Here is a 14,718-nt window from a genome sequence, read left to right as displayed (position 1 = left end):
TAACAGCTTAGGGGGAAATTGATAGCGGAGGAACACCAATGTGTGAAAAATGTATTCAGCACATTGAAAAAATATCATTATGATAATTTTATGCTTAATCATATGGGGCGTCGATTGTAAAGTTGCTAGATTTACTGCAATATTTGTGAAATTTGTGACGTTTTTTTCTTATAAATATAAATCTATATGTTAAATATTAAATCTAAATCTAAATAATATATTTAAATATAAATGTTTAATCTAAATATTAATACAAAGTGTTAGATCTAAATGTTAAATCTAAATGTTAACTGTAAATGTCATGGGGAAACTAAATATTTAGCTAATATGCAAATTCGCCATCTAGATTTAGCATTTAACATTTAGATTTGGATTTAACATTTAGATTAAACATTGACATTATATTTTTACAAGAAAAAAAGAAGTTGCGGTTTATTTTATTTGATTATTTATTTTATTTCATGCACAACTTTACAATCGGCGTCCCATATAATCAAAAGTACCCATCAAATTAGAAAGCAATGAAATACAAAGAAAAAAAATAAAGTCAACTATTATTTTTTGAATGATAAACATTGAACGGGGTCAACTTCATGAACGGGGTCAACTTCATGATAAGAGTGATAAACAAAACTAGCAAGTTCCTGATACATTTAGATTTAGGTTTAACGTTTAGATCTAACATTTAGCATTTAGATTTAACATTTATATTTACATGTGACATTTAAATTTAACATTTAGATTTCATTATCATTTAAAAGAGAATAAAAAATCACAAATTTGACAAATATTGCTGTAAATCTGGTCAAAAGAAACATGAAAAAAATTTACATATGTTTGTAAACAAAAATCAAGAAATATAAAGTAAAAAAATATTTTTTTTGAATGATAAACATTGAACAGTGTCAACTTGACCCCAAGGATAATATGAGGGTTAAACAAAGTTAGCAAGTTCCTGCAGCGCATATGTTTGAACCACAAAAAGAAAGAAATGAAAGAGAATGTGGCAATGATTTAATCCAAGCTGCTGTTTTTGTTTGTTTTTTTAAATTTGCATGCACAGCACTTACACACGGGCCTGAAGCACAAGCACAGAAGCTGTTTAACCTTCGGTAACAATGGAGCTGCCTCTGATCCACAGGGCCATTGTCCATGTGTCTCTATTATCCTGCTGGTCACGGCTCCCCAGCTCTCATACGGGGGGAGATATCTGTAGAATAATTCCACCTGTCTGTTCCTATTTCTTCTACCTCCTTTCCTTCTCCCTCTCTCCACATCTGACCTTTTCTTGCGTTCTTCTCCAGCTGACCTTGCTGTCGTGTCTCTTCCACCACCATCCTCCCTTAACACCCCGTGCCCTTTTGTTGCCCCCCCCCCCCTCCCCCCCGCTGACTGCCTCGTTCCTTCCCGTTTCCGTTGGTTACGCCCCTGGACCACTTTTGCTCCCCTCACTGTTTTCCTCTTTGCTCTCTGCAGCTGTACATACTCTGCTTTTTAATTAGACTGGCTCCTCCTTCCACTGCCTCACATTTTCCATCCCACACTCCACCACTACTCCTCTTCTTTTGCTTGTTTTTTTTACTAGAATTTGGGGGGGGGGGGGTTCTTGGTGCTTGTATGGCGACACAGAGAAGAGGAGGTCATGATAGAGAGTTGCATGCACAGAGGAGGAGGAGGGGAAGAGAGGAAAAGGAACAAGATGGGAAAAAGCTAGAAGAGCATCTGAGGGGATAAACAGCATGTATGCTCACTCTTGTCTTCTTGCTCCCCCCCTCCTGTCATTTCCCTTCCACTCACAGCAAAAACGCTCAGACTACTAAGGTAGGCACAGCACAGCAGAGTTGGGTAGAATAGATTCCCACGTGTGAGCCATGAATCCACGAGAGGACGGGAGGAGAGTGGGATAGAAGATCACAACCAGAGGAGGAAAAGAGAGGAGCAGATGGACTCTGACACATAATAGAAGAAGAAGAGGAAACAGTGCACCAGTGAGTGACAAAGAGGTGGGAATAAAAAGCAAAGCCAAAAAAAAAAAAAACATGAACGCCAGAGAGATGGAAGAATGGGAGGCAGCAACGGGAAGGAAGGAATAGCTGAGAAGAGAAGCGAAGGAGAGGAGAACAACACAGAGAGAGGAGGAATCAGGAAGAGACAGATGTGGTATGTGTGACTCAGATTCTAACAGCCATCTCCACACTAACCTTCTCTTATAGCATCACCATGTTTGCCGTGCTTCACTGTCTCATTCTGGAAGCCAACGAATCAGGATGCCACTGAACATCCATCCCTGCATGCGTGCAATGCATGCATGTGTCCCTGCATGTGTGTGTGTGGCTGCTGAATGTGCGTACGTAATTACTTTGACAATGGAGGTATATCCTGTGCATGTGTGCGTGTGTCTGTGTGTGTGGTGAAGCCAGAGAAATATACGTGTGATATGTTGGACTGCAGCTCTGGCACTTATGCAGCTTTTTTGCAGCTTTTTTAAACCTGGCAAAGATGAAGCTTTGCAGGTTCCTGCAGCGTGCATTTTGTATTCATCATTAGCAGAGATGTGAACGACGTGTGTCAAGCAGGAGTGCACGTGTGCGTGCGTGTGTGTGAGCGTGCACACAAAGTTTCAGCAGAAGGCACTAAGTGAGGGAATCCCATTTGTATGGATCTGTGTGTTTGTGTGTGTGTGTGTGTGTGTGTTGCACAAAATTTTAATTTTTGCAAAGCATCAACTGAAAGGGTTCGCGCCACAAGCAGAGTTTGAGATTCTTGCCGGTGGGGGGTGGGGAGTGTCAAAAGAAAAAGTAGAATTAAATTTGAAAAATCACAACATGTGTAACATATACAATACAATAATGTTGACAACAAAAATTTGCATCTACACGTCAATTAATGTTGTAAATTCATGACAAAATCTGCTTCATTTTTGCTGCAGTACCATACATGAACTGTTGGGTGCAGCATCGCTTCACTATTTACATTGTGAAGAAGAATTGCGCAACAGAAGAACCAACCTAAAGTCTCAAAAGTCAGGGACCATTTCACTGAAATTCTCTACTACACACCGGAGGTAGAATTATCATCTGTGACATAAAACTAACAGTAATATGTTAGAATCAATTTTATACTTTTTTTTTCGAATGAATTTGGGAAAACTGCAATGAAAACTTTTGACCACTAGGGAGGCATCTCCGCAAATGGTTCATGCATATCAAAGTCTTAATCATGCATTCATACATTATAACCAGCTAATGATAATAGTTTATTTGCTGGTTAGTCTATTTCATTATTATTGAATAAATTATTATTTATTTATTTTATTACCAATCATGCAGTTCTTCAGGCACACGGACTGAAAACCAAAAAAGCATACAATAGCATTCGGGTGCAAATGTGTGGACACTCGTTGATAATGTGAAGAAATGCTTTGCTGTTGTTTCTGTCCTACAGTGCACACAAGTATTTGCTGTTGGTTTCACACTCACTACATCTTCCCCACTGCCTTAAGAGGCCATCCATCTCCCAGTTTACTTTTTCACTCTAAGATTGTGTGAGAAAATTTGGTTTTGTACCCTTTAACCATCTAAGTCAGCCCTGTTTGTTACTTACCAGACCAAGACTTTATGGTAAAATGTTGACTTTTAGTTAACGCACTCTGATTGCCTGATGGGACGTTAGTTTGGACAGGGACACAGTAGCACCACATTCCAATGGAGACTAACCTTCCTGCTGTGTAGTGACTTGTCCCTTTGATCAATGTTTTATAGATTTATTATTTATGCAAAATGAGCCTCCTATCATTAAAGAATCACTAAAGTTCTTACAGCCAATTAATAGAAATCAAAGCGCCAGTATCACTACCCCTAGGCAAAATATTACATTTCCCAATAACTTATAAACACTCTATTGTATATTGAATGAAAACTAACCCATGCTTCAAATTTGGATATGTATAGATAGGAGTGGTGATTTTTTTATTTTTATTGAAAATCGATTAGTCGCTTTTTTTTCATGAATTGATTCTTAAATACCCAAAATACTAGTACAGTGCCCCTCGGAAGTATGTATTTATATAGTGGGGGCTTAAGTAGAGTTGTCATTTATGGCCAAATGAGTATGTGTTTGAAGGTTGGATGTACAAAGAGGTGTTTTTGGAGTCATTATGTGAATTTTTGTATCTTTTTATTGTGTTTTTGTGCATTTTTTGTATAATTGTAGTTTTCTTGTTGCCATTGTAGTGTGATTCTAGAGTCATTTTGTGTATATTTTGGTGCAGTTTTGTGCATTTCTGTTGTCATTTTGTGTTTTTTTTGTATGAATATTTGGTTTTGTGTATTTTGAGTCATTTTTCATATTTTTGTTGTCGTTTGGTGTATTTTTCTGTAATGTATGTTTTTTGGAGTCATTTTGTGTGTTTTTGGAGCCTTTTTGTTTAATTTTGTGAATTTATTTTGTTGCTTTGTGTACTTTTTGTATAAATATTGTTTAATTTTTTGTTTTGTTTTACTCATTTAGTATATTTTTATTATAAATACCTTATATGTGGTGGGGACGTATTTTGAGGTGTGTGTGTGTGCCTGGTTACCGTGTGGGACTCTCTCCATCTCCTCCGTGGATTCTCTCACACACACACACACGCACACATGCACATACTCTGTCACAGGTTGTTAAAATGCGTGTGTGGAGAGAAAAAAAAAAAAAAAGGACCCGCAGGAAATATTTGAAACTTCCGGGAACTCTTTTGTTGTCGCAACTGTCTCTCTAAACAGCTCTGTGTGCATTCAGCATGTACATCCAAGGTGCGCATTTAGTTATATAGCATGTGGTGAAAATATCAGCATTTATAATGCCGTATCCACAGAGAAATTTTCATACTTTCGCTTTCAACACAGCCACTGCCATTGCCAGCAAATAACTTCCGGGTCCCGTCCGTCCGGTCTAAACAGCGCACGGTCAAACAAACATGAAAATAAACGTTTTGAAACGTAAACACCAAATAAGGAACAGTCAAAAAGTATGTTTCCTCAAAACAAAAGTCCACAGGAGCTCAAAACTTGTAAAAGAGCCTTAAACAATCTTCTTCTCTCTCACTCGTTTGCAGGTTTGCATTTTGCAGGTCTGGTGCTACTCCAGGTCTTCAGCGAGCGATTAGCTCTGGCCTCACATGTGACTCTGGCTCGCCACTGTGATTGGCTCTGGCACACACACCGGAGGGGAGCTGTGCAGTGAAATAGATATAGATGGTGCACTAGCGCCCCCTCACACTGAGGTCAAAAGCTGAATATGTTTCACTTCTGGGTGAACATGAATGTGCCGTCCGGGTGAAATAACATCAAAATAAACGTTTTGAAATGACCAAATTACTCCAAAATAACAGATACACACATTTGTGGCATTTGGGGTCCAACAGATACCGCATCGGGGAGATATTCGCTCCACAAACGCACACGCTTTTATTATTAAATGTTCACATAGATTAGGGGTGTCAAACTCATTTTAGTTCAGGGGCCAAGTACTTAAATGGGCCGCAGATTTTAGGTAGGAAATTAATGATTGGTTAATTATTGTGCTCTAGTTGGCATTTCCACGTAAACATAAATTATAAAATGATAGTATCAAAACAATTGACAGATATCAGTCCCTGTAGGATTTTTACTTTCAACATATTTGATTTTGTGCTAAATTTTAATGTAATTTGTTGACATTTTGTGGAATAATTTGAATAAAACAGCAGGATTTTGGAAAAATGTTAAATTTGACATTAAAAATTTTGCCATCATGTGATATAAGCATGGGGAAAATGTTAGGCCTGTTAGTATTGTGGAGTTTCATTGAATGTTTGTATATATTTGGAGATATCTAGCTGAAATATCTACAACTGAATTAGTTGGTGATTTACACAATGATTCATGATTTGTCTGACTTTTTGGGTTTGGATTATTTTAAAATACTGAAATACTAAATTTAAAAGAAAATAATAATTTTGATATTTCAATTACACTAGAGAAGTCCAATAATTTTAGCAAATGACTGATGTTAAATGGAATATCAAAAATCAGAAATAGTTGAAAATCGACTCGATAATCATTGATAGTCGAGAATTGGTTTGAATCGGAGACTTCAATAATCGGAATCGAATTGAATCGGGAAAATGGGTTGATGCTTGTGTCAAAAGTGCCCAACTTGTCTGTCCTGCTTTTTTTTAGATGCCATCCTGCTCCATCCAGTCTCATTGTTGAAGCTAGCTTGTTTTTAGGTCATCTGTAGAGCAGGAAAACATGAGAGAACCAGACACACTAGGAGAGACTTTTAAGCAAGGTTTTACAATTCCCAACAAATCAACCATACTTGCCACAGATTTGCAATTTCACCAAAAAGGTAGCCCTAATACCAAATAAACATTTGTGCATTTAAAGCTACTAGAACAGTGCCTGTTGGAAGGCATTCATGTGGGAGCTTAAGTAGAGTTGTCAATTATGGCCAAATGAGTATGTGTTTGAAGATTAGATGTACACAGAGGTTTACATACTCTGTACTCTGTAATGTTATAAAGGGGTTTATTTGCGGGTGCAAAGTAAAATAGTGTGTGCGATTTCCCTAGTATAATCCTATGGGACATGCGCATGATAAATGTGTTGTTTTTTTAATTCATCTTTATATTTTTTTCGTTTGGTGTAGTAATGTATGTTTTTAGGAGTCATGTGTATTTTTGTATCTTTCTGTTGTCTTTCTGTGCATTTTTTGTATAATGATTTCTTTTTTGTTGCTATTGTAGTGTGATTCTGGAGTCATTTTGTGTTTCTTTTTTAGTGTGGTTTTGTGTATTTCTGTTGTCATTTTGTGTATAAATATTTAGTTTTGTGTATTTTGTGTCATTGTCGTGTGTGTGACTCGCGACTCAGTGGCTCACACACTAGTGTTGTGTTCAAGACCACACTATCCGAGACCAAGACTTGCCCGAGACCAGAATGCACCGAGACCAAGACAAGACCAAGACTTTCGGGAGCCGAGACTGAGTCAAGACCAAGACCGAGACAAGTCGAGACCATAAACATTTTTTTTTTTCAATTTAAAAAAATCTATAAATAAATAAAATGATGGCAAGGTTCAACAGTTAAATAACATTCTCTCTTTAATTTTAGTTTATTTTAAATACATTTGATGGACAAAAAAGGTGCCTGCAAAAAATTAACTAAAATATTAAAACTACTACTGCTAATGATAAATTCACAATTATTCTACATATTTGAAAACAAGATTTTTATGTCAGCTGAATGTACAGCAAGTGTTTAAAAGCATTTCTGCCAAGAAATAATGATTCTTGATTCTGATTCTTTGAGTTGTGCAGGTCAACAGGTCACAGATTTCACAAGATAAAGTTTTTGTTTGAAAAAAGCCTTTACACAGGTTATTTTTATTAATTCACTTAGCTGATATAGTTTAATTTGGTTGCTGTAATGTAACTACAATATTCAATTAACAAAGGTTTCTAACTGTAACTGTAAAAGTGAAACTTTCTGAAATAAAACTACAAACAAGTTGTCAGCAGTGTAAAAAACATAGAGCTACAGGTAGATGTGAAACTAAATAAAACAAACTCAAACCCTGGAACAGTCATGTGACAAATCAATCAATAGTTCAGACATGGATATAATGAAAAGAGTGGATGGACAGAAGCATAAACATGCAGACTTTCACACGGACACACACAGACTTATTAAACACACACGGACCTCAGTACACACGGTAAACGGAACAGGCTTCACAGCTCAGCTGGCACTAGGACCCAGAAGCAGAGTAAGTGCGTCCCCTATCCAGCCTTCACAGGCTGTAATATCATCAGTTTATCATTTTACCTGTTGTTAGAGCTACTGTCTTTACCAGGGAGATAATATGTATTACTGGTGATTGTTTTCTGGAGTTTTACTGGGATTTTTACCGGTGATTAGTTCATATCTCCCTTGCGCTCCGCGGTCCAAACTGACACCGTAGCCACACACGTATGAGTGTGTCACACACGTCACTCAGTCACATTAAGGAAGGTTGTGGTCATTATACGGGATGGATTAAATAATGAATAAAGGATTGTTTTATCTCGTTCTTCTCAGTGTTATCACATTATAAAAAAGTTTTAAAATAGCAGGAATTAGTGCTGGTCTCGAACGGTCTTGATGGAAAATCCCGAGTCCGGGCAGCCCGAGTCCGAGACAAGACGAGTCAAAATGCTTCAGAGACCAAGACCTTTAAAATTTGGTCTCGAGACCAAGGCCGGTCTTGACCACCACAACACTATCACACACACACACGTACTTCATCACGCACATGCACACACATCAGTGACTCACATCAGGCCCAATCAGTGAGACTTGAGAGCTTTGCTAGTTTATCAGTGTGAGCGCAGCTACTCAGATGCCCCTCTACGGCCTAAACTATCTTCCTCTTTCTCACTTACAGTCCGTGTCTGCTTGGTTGTGTGCGCAGTGATTGGCTCTGGTCGCACACGTGACTCCAGCTCACCATTGTGAGGAGCTTTGCAGTGAAATAGATGTAGATGGTGCACTAGCGCCCCCTCACACGCTGAGGTCAAATGCTGAATAGGTTTCACTTCTGGGCAAACTTGAATGTGCCGTCCAGGCAAAGTAAAATAAAAATGAACATTTGGAAATGACCAAATTTCTCCGAAATAACAGATGCGCACACTCTGGGTATTTGGAAGCCATTGACAAAGTGTGAAGTTGAACAGGCACCGCCTCGGGGAGATATTTGCTCCACACGCACACACATGCACACAGAACATTCTTACTTTTATAGATAGATTGCAAATTTTGAAGTCCATCACTCATTTTTATTTATTTTTTTCAAAAACTTTGTTTATTTACCTAGTATGTTTATCATAATAAAAAGCAAAAAATTAAGGTTAGGATTGAATATGAAGAGGATTTAATGTTTCTGGTACTAATAATGCAACCATCTTTGCATTAAACTGTTTGAAGAAGCCACACTAACTGTAATGAATGTTTTTGAAAGGATTCTCTACCTGAGCTTAGGAGATTTAACCTTGCAGAGCATTGGAATACAGCCATATAAATGACGACCCCCCCAAATACAAATTTGGTTATATACCCAATCAATTCTAATGCACTATTACCGACAGGTTTTGCTGTGGGCTGCAAAAGCAGCATTTTTCAGTAATTCTGAGAAAACATCAGAAGCTAATCTAAAATGCACCAACGACTCAGCTCTTTTAGGATCTCTGCTGTTTTTGGTGTTGGATCAAAAATGTATTAAGGAGGGGATTCTGGTGGCAATTTACTTTATTTACTTAATATTAATACAGATATTTTATATACCGAGCAGACCGAAAGAAACGCCACCTCCTGAATAATCTTTAGCATCTAAACGTTCTGATTTTAACTGTGTTTCTGGTTGTATTTTAATCAATCCAATACAAGTGTTTGTTTGTAATGCACTAAAACGTAAATCTAGTTCACTTGAGGTTTTTGTGTACACGTGTGATTAAAGAGATTTTACAAATATGCTCAGTGTGAATGTTGCATCTTGATTAATAATTACCTATATTTTGATCATAGAGGAAAAGGACAACGTTATGGACATTATTGACACGGTTGTGGTAATTGTGCCTGCATAGTACGCCTGCTTGCTGTAAGTGAGCTAAATAGACACAAGTACAAAATTATAAACTCATTTACATCTCGATACTAATATATGTGAGTCTGACATGAATGATAACAGCTGCATTTACGGTGTTGCTTTGGATATCATACATTAGGAATAGTAATTTAATTTGTGCTTGTTTGTATCATTTCATTTGATGATAAGCATGAAAAATCGGACATTTCCTCAGTTTGTGACGGCTACATGACTCACAGTTTTCACATTTCACAATGTTGCCGCACAAAAAGTTCTCTCCGCCTATATTTTTGAGCAGTAAATTAAATATATTTGTATATTTACAGAACAAAGAAATCTATATTGATATCAAATTGTCATGTTAACCTATTATTACCTCATTAAACAAACATTTTATTAATGTAATTAGTATTTTAAAAAGGTTTTTATCGCTGCTGTCACTGAGAAAACAAGTATCCAAGTTGTGTGAGAACCATGATTTCTGTTTTCTGATCAAAAATTACATACATTACTTAAGTAGCTTAAGTAACTAAAGAGGCTGAAAGAAATAAAGCAATGTAAGTGTAAAACCATAACTGCATGGGTTTCTCCTAGCTTGGAGTTAGCATAGACATCATATAGCGGCTAGCTTATGTATATATGAACACTATGGGAGTTAGCTTAGCCTGCTGTTAAGCTAGGAGAACAATACCCTTTTACAAAACAAACTTAAGCTCAGAAATTTAAAAAAAAATTAAAGTTTTCATGGAAATTATTGATTGAAATTAAACAGAAATCGGGAGTAATTTTACATCAATGCCTTATATCCAAACATAGATATTGGTATCCATGCAAAATAAAACATAAAAAACCAAAATAAAACCTTTTATCAGTTTTATTTGTAAGTAGAACTTTTTCGAAAGTACTGCTCAATCCTCAAATTATTTGACAATTTCCCCAAATTAGGTAAATATTGTGCCTGTCTGTCACCTATTGCATGGATATTGTCAGTGCATTACATACCGGTACTACATACTTTTATATCATTTATACATGGAAATACAAAGTAGCACTAATGTTGAAATTGTTCGATTCCCCACCTCTCAAACATGTTTGAGATCCTGGTCGCTCCACTGTTGAAGCTGTGCCACAGATTGGCTTACCTCTAACTCTCACACTGTGCATGTGCGAATCCCGTAGGACAGCTGTAAAATTGACGGACTGTACTGTCCATGTCTGTCCTGGTCCTGGTTGTCGTCGTGGTCGTCCTCCTCCTCCTCCTTCTTTCATTGCATACCTGGAAACAATACTCTGACATACAGTGTGAGCAGTCAGGTCGTGTCGGTTCGTAACGTGTGAGAACATGAATCGTGAGCTGGAGCTGAGTACAACGATTGAAAAAATCGAACAGTGTCTGCCCGCCTTTATTTTATACAGATGCCTTTGTTGAAAATATGTTCCAATTGTGCTAGATTTAGTCTTCTTTTTAAGTTTATATACAGTATGAGATGTTTACTGTATGCAAGGGAACCGTGGCAAGACTTATTACCAAAAATAGACATGGGGGGATGAAAGTAACTAGTAACTTTTACTTTGAGTACTGTTTGCTACTTTTACTTGAACTTGAGTATTTTATGTATGACATAATTGAATAAAATTTCAATCCAGTAACATTTTACTTAAGTAGGATAAATTAGTACTCTTTACGTCTCTGGAGCTTGCAGTAAAAATCTACTACATGCACCCTTCAATGAAGAGGTATTTGAAATACATCAGCAAAAGTATGCATAAAAAAACATGAATTCTAATAATTACAATATGTGATAGGGAAATATGTTAAATTTGCTTTGGCATTCAGTTCATCTTTCTGTGGTAATGAGCTTATGATCATAAGTCATGGTTACAGTTTTCAACCGTTTATGATGTTTGCTTGCAGCGAGGGAGCTATTTGTTTCCCCACTCCTGAAATAGCTTTGAGTAATGACTGACCAGCAAGGCTTATAGTCTTTTAGAAAATAAAGAACACCCATATGTTTTAGATATTTGTTTTCATTGCTGTACTGCACACATGGTGCTTTACAAAAAAGAGATTTAGCCACAGGCAATTCCCAACAAGTTTTTCTTAAAGCAGAAAGAGGGTGGAAAAAAAAATCACTACGGCTCGTAAATGTTACATCTGTTCTATGAGCTGTATATCGTTGAGCTTCCTTCTGCTCGCAGGACCGATAATTGATCATATAGCTTTTTTTTTTTTTTTTAGTTCCTCTCCACTTCCCCCTTAAATGGCCTGACACGCTGATGCTCCTGATTTACCACTTCACTGAACCCAAACCATGACATTTCCTCTGCTGCCAGGGGTTGCTCCCTCCTGCTTTGCTCCCATGTCCCTGTACCTCTGCCTGCCTGTCGCCTTCCTAATCACATTCTTGCTTCTCTCTCTTTGTCTCATAGCATCTCTAAATATACCCAAGCATGTTACTCCTTTTTCTTCCTTCCTTCCTCTTCTTCTTTTTGCCACTTCTTCATGTCAGCCGTGTCTGACAGATTCAAGTGTGCCGAGACAATTCCATCTGACATGCCTTTTCCATAACAATTTAATACAGAGCATCTTCCACCTCCTTACCACTGTGAGACCCAGAAGTGTATTACAGGCAATGATGCATTTTTTGGGATCCCTGAAAGACTCATTCTCCGAAAATTGTTGCATCCATGCAAGTAAAAGTCTACGCTTCCTGTAATTTGAATGCGTTCAATATGCTCTATAGAGTCAGCGCAGCAGCACGGCTTAGCACAGGGAGATCAGATGTGACCTTAGCGTCATCATTGCACACATACGCAACCATAAAAAAGCACACAGGGGGAAAAAAAGAGTAAAGCATAGATTCACAGCGGAGATGTAGGAAGGCAGCGAGGATAGAGTAAATCTTAAATAATAACCTAGAAGAGTTATGACCCTTGCTGGCATTATGCAGTTGCACACCTTCCTCCTCTTGCCTGGTGATTTATCTCTTGTCTGCCAATAAAGCTCAACATGGAAATGTCACATGTGGGAAAAGGGCCGGCCTCAAGCCCGGGAGTGAGCCCATGCTGCATTAAGAAGGTCTGGATTCATTAAACTGTCAGCATAAATTTTGATCCAAGGGTAGTTTGCAGACTGTGAGGGAAGGAAGTGGGCAGAGGAGGGGTTGGTGAGCCAAAAAAGAAGCAGCGGGAGAGACTGCAGCAGAGCAAGAAGCAATGGAGGAGGAGCGAAAGATGCAAGTGATGGGATAGAGGAAGAAAAAAGCAGATGGACCAGATGGAGCAGAGATGGAAGGAAGGGCATGCTCAGGATGACACCCAATAGAATGAGCGAGCGCGGGTAATAGCCACACGGTGGCTAGATGAAACCGAGTGGAGATCTGTCAGGCTGAAGGTTGAACGTAGAGTGCTTTTTACTCAAAATGGATTGGAAGAGTGAAGAAAAGAGCAAAATGGGTATATTGTAAAAAGGGGGAAAGAGGAGGGATTCTATCAGAGGTGAACTGAGGGACAAAACATCCATCAAGGTGAAAATGAAAGTGTAAATGGACTTATCTCACTCTTTTATTACCCCCGAAGTAGTCCCAAAGTGCTTTACAATATCAGCACATTCACCCATTTACACTTATATTCACACAGCAATGGAACAGAGGCACTAGTCTACCTTTGGGAGCAACTTAGGGTGTTTTCACTCCCAGGCATGGCCAAATAGGTGGAGAACAACTGATAATTTTATCACCTTGATTTGACTCAGTTTATATTCACTTTTTGACCCACTTTAAACAGCCTCTGATGCAGTTGCATAGGCTAGTTGCTTGGGGGACTTCTCTCTGAATATATTGGTCAAAAATGGAGCAGCAACAAATTGCTTCAGTTTTGTTTCAGGCCGTACCTGGTATCCTGCCCACCCACAATGCCGCGCACTCTACATCATCTTTCAAACATCCTGTTTTTGTCCAAAGTGTTTGTGTTCACTGCATAACTGAATCTCTTTCAGTCTTCAATTGGAAGCTCTTCAGGTTTGCCCAAAACGAGCACTCTAGTCTTTGTTTGCATGTTCACATTGCCCAAAAGAATCGGACTATTTAGAAAAATGAATCCTAGAGCAGGTAAAACACTTCTTTGGTTCTTGGTGTGAAAACACAATTGGGGTTGACTGTCTTGACCAAGGAGACTTTGGCACATAGACAGGCATAGTCTTGGAATTCAATCCCCGACCTCTCATTCAGAAGACGATCCCTCACCACCTGAGCCACGTTTGCTAGAGTGAAACTTTTTCATGTAAGTGGATTGATAACGTGCTATAGATAAACGTTTTTTGAAGTATTTCTGTCTTTTGTTACAAGTTTTGGGTAAAATCTTGTGGACATCAGACAATTTGTATTTGGTCTATTGCGTATCTCGGAGTTAGGGCGCTCTTCCCTAGGGATGTACTGTATATTGTACGGTATTTTGTTATCGATACCGATACTCCTTATCGATGCCGATATTTATTGATACCCTTATTGGTATAACTATATGTAATTTGGTATAATAAAAGACGTGACAATATTCTTTTTAATACCATTGTTATTAACACAAGAGGGGGTAACAAACAATGTAACGTAACATCTCACATCAGGGAAGACTTTTTTCAACACGTGCCTTTTCAACCTTTGGTAAGTCCACTATTTTTGTAGTGCACAGTACCACCAAAATAAGTAGTATCACACCATGCATACTGTGATGCTGATAAAGTGCCTTTAAAGGAATGCAATGCTTCAACAGAAGCTAAAGTGCTTTTTATAAGTAAAAAAAAAAATAGATTAAAAATAACAGAGAAAAGATGAACAAAGTCCTTGGCTTCAACCCAACAGGCTGCAAATAAACATATATGTAAACAGAACTATGTAGAGGTGGTGCTTCAGTTTTTGTTTAGGAAAACCAAATGTTGACTTTCTCTGTTGAAGAAGCCTGGACACAGAGGTAGCTGGAGGACAGCTGTGATAGTAGGGGGAGTGTGTCTGTCTTACCCCACCACCAGTGGACAGGGTCATGGTCAGTAGGGATAGGGGGAAGACCTCAGTAAACTGA

The 14,718-nt window shown here is 38.1% G+C and overlaps 1 protein-coding gene across 4 annotated transcripts in view; it reads left to right on the top strand.

The window, feature by feature from the left end:
* The first annotated feature begins 1,619 nt into the window (after window positions 1-1,619).
* Window positions 1,620-14,718, top strand: part of LOC114473276 (mucin-5AC) — a 48,933-nt gene continuing 35,834 nt past the window's right edge. For all 4 annotated transcript variants that reach the window (XM_028462791.1, XM_028462793.1, XM_028462790.1 and 1 more), the window contains exon 1: window positions 1,620-2,160. The gene's annotated coding sequence lies outside the window, so the exon portion shown is untranslated. The remainder of the gene's footprint in view (window positions 2,161-14,718) is intronic.

This window comes from Gouania willdenowi, chromosome 12, assembly GCF_900634775.1.
Source record: "Gouania willdenowi chromosome 12, fGouWil2.1, whole genome shotgun sequence".
NCBI classification, from domain to species: domain Eukaryota; kingdom Metazoa; phylum Chordata; class Actinopteri; order Blenniiformes; family Gobiesocidae; genus Gouania; species Gouania willdenowi.
Note: the sequence above shows the minus strand (reverse complement) of the source record. Positions and strands in the feature narration are given on the sequence as shown.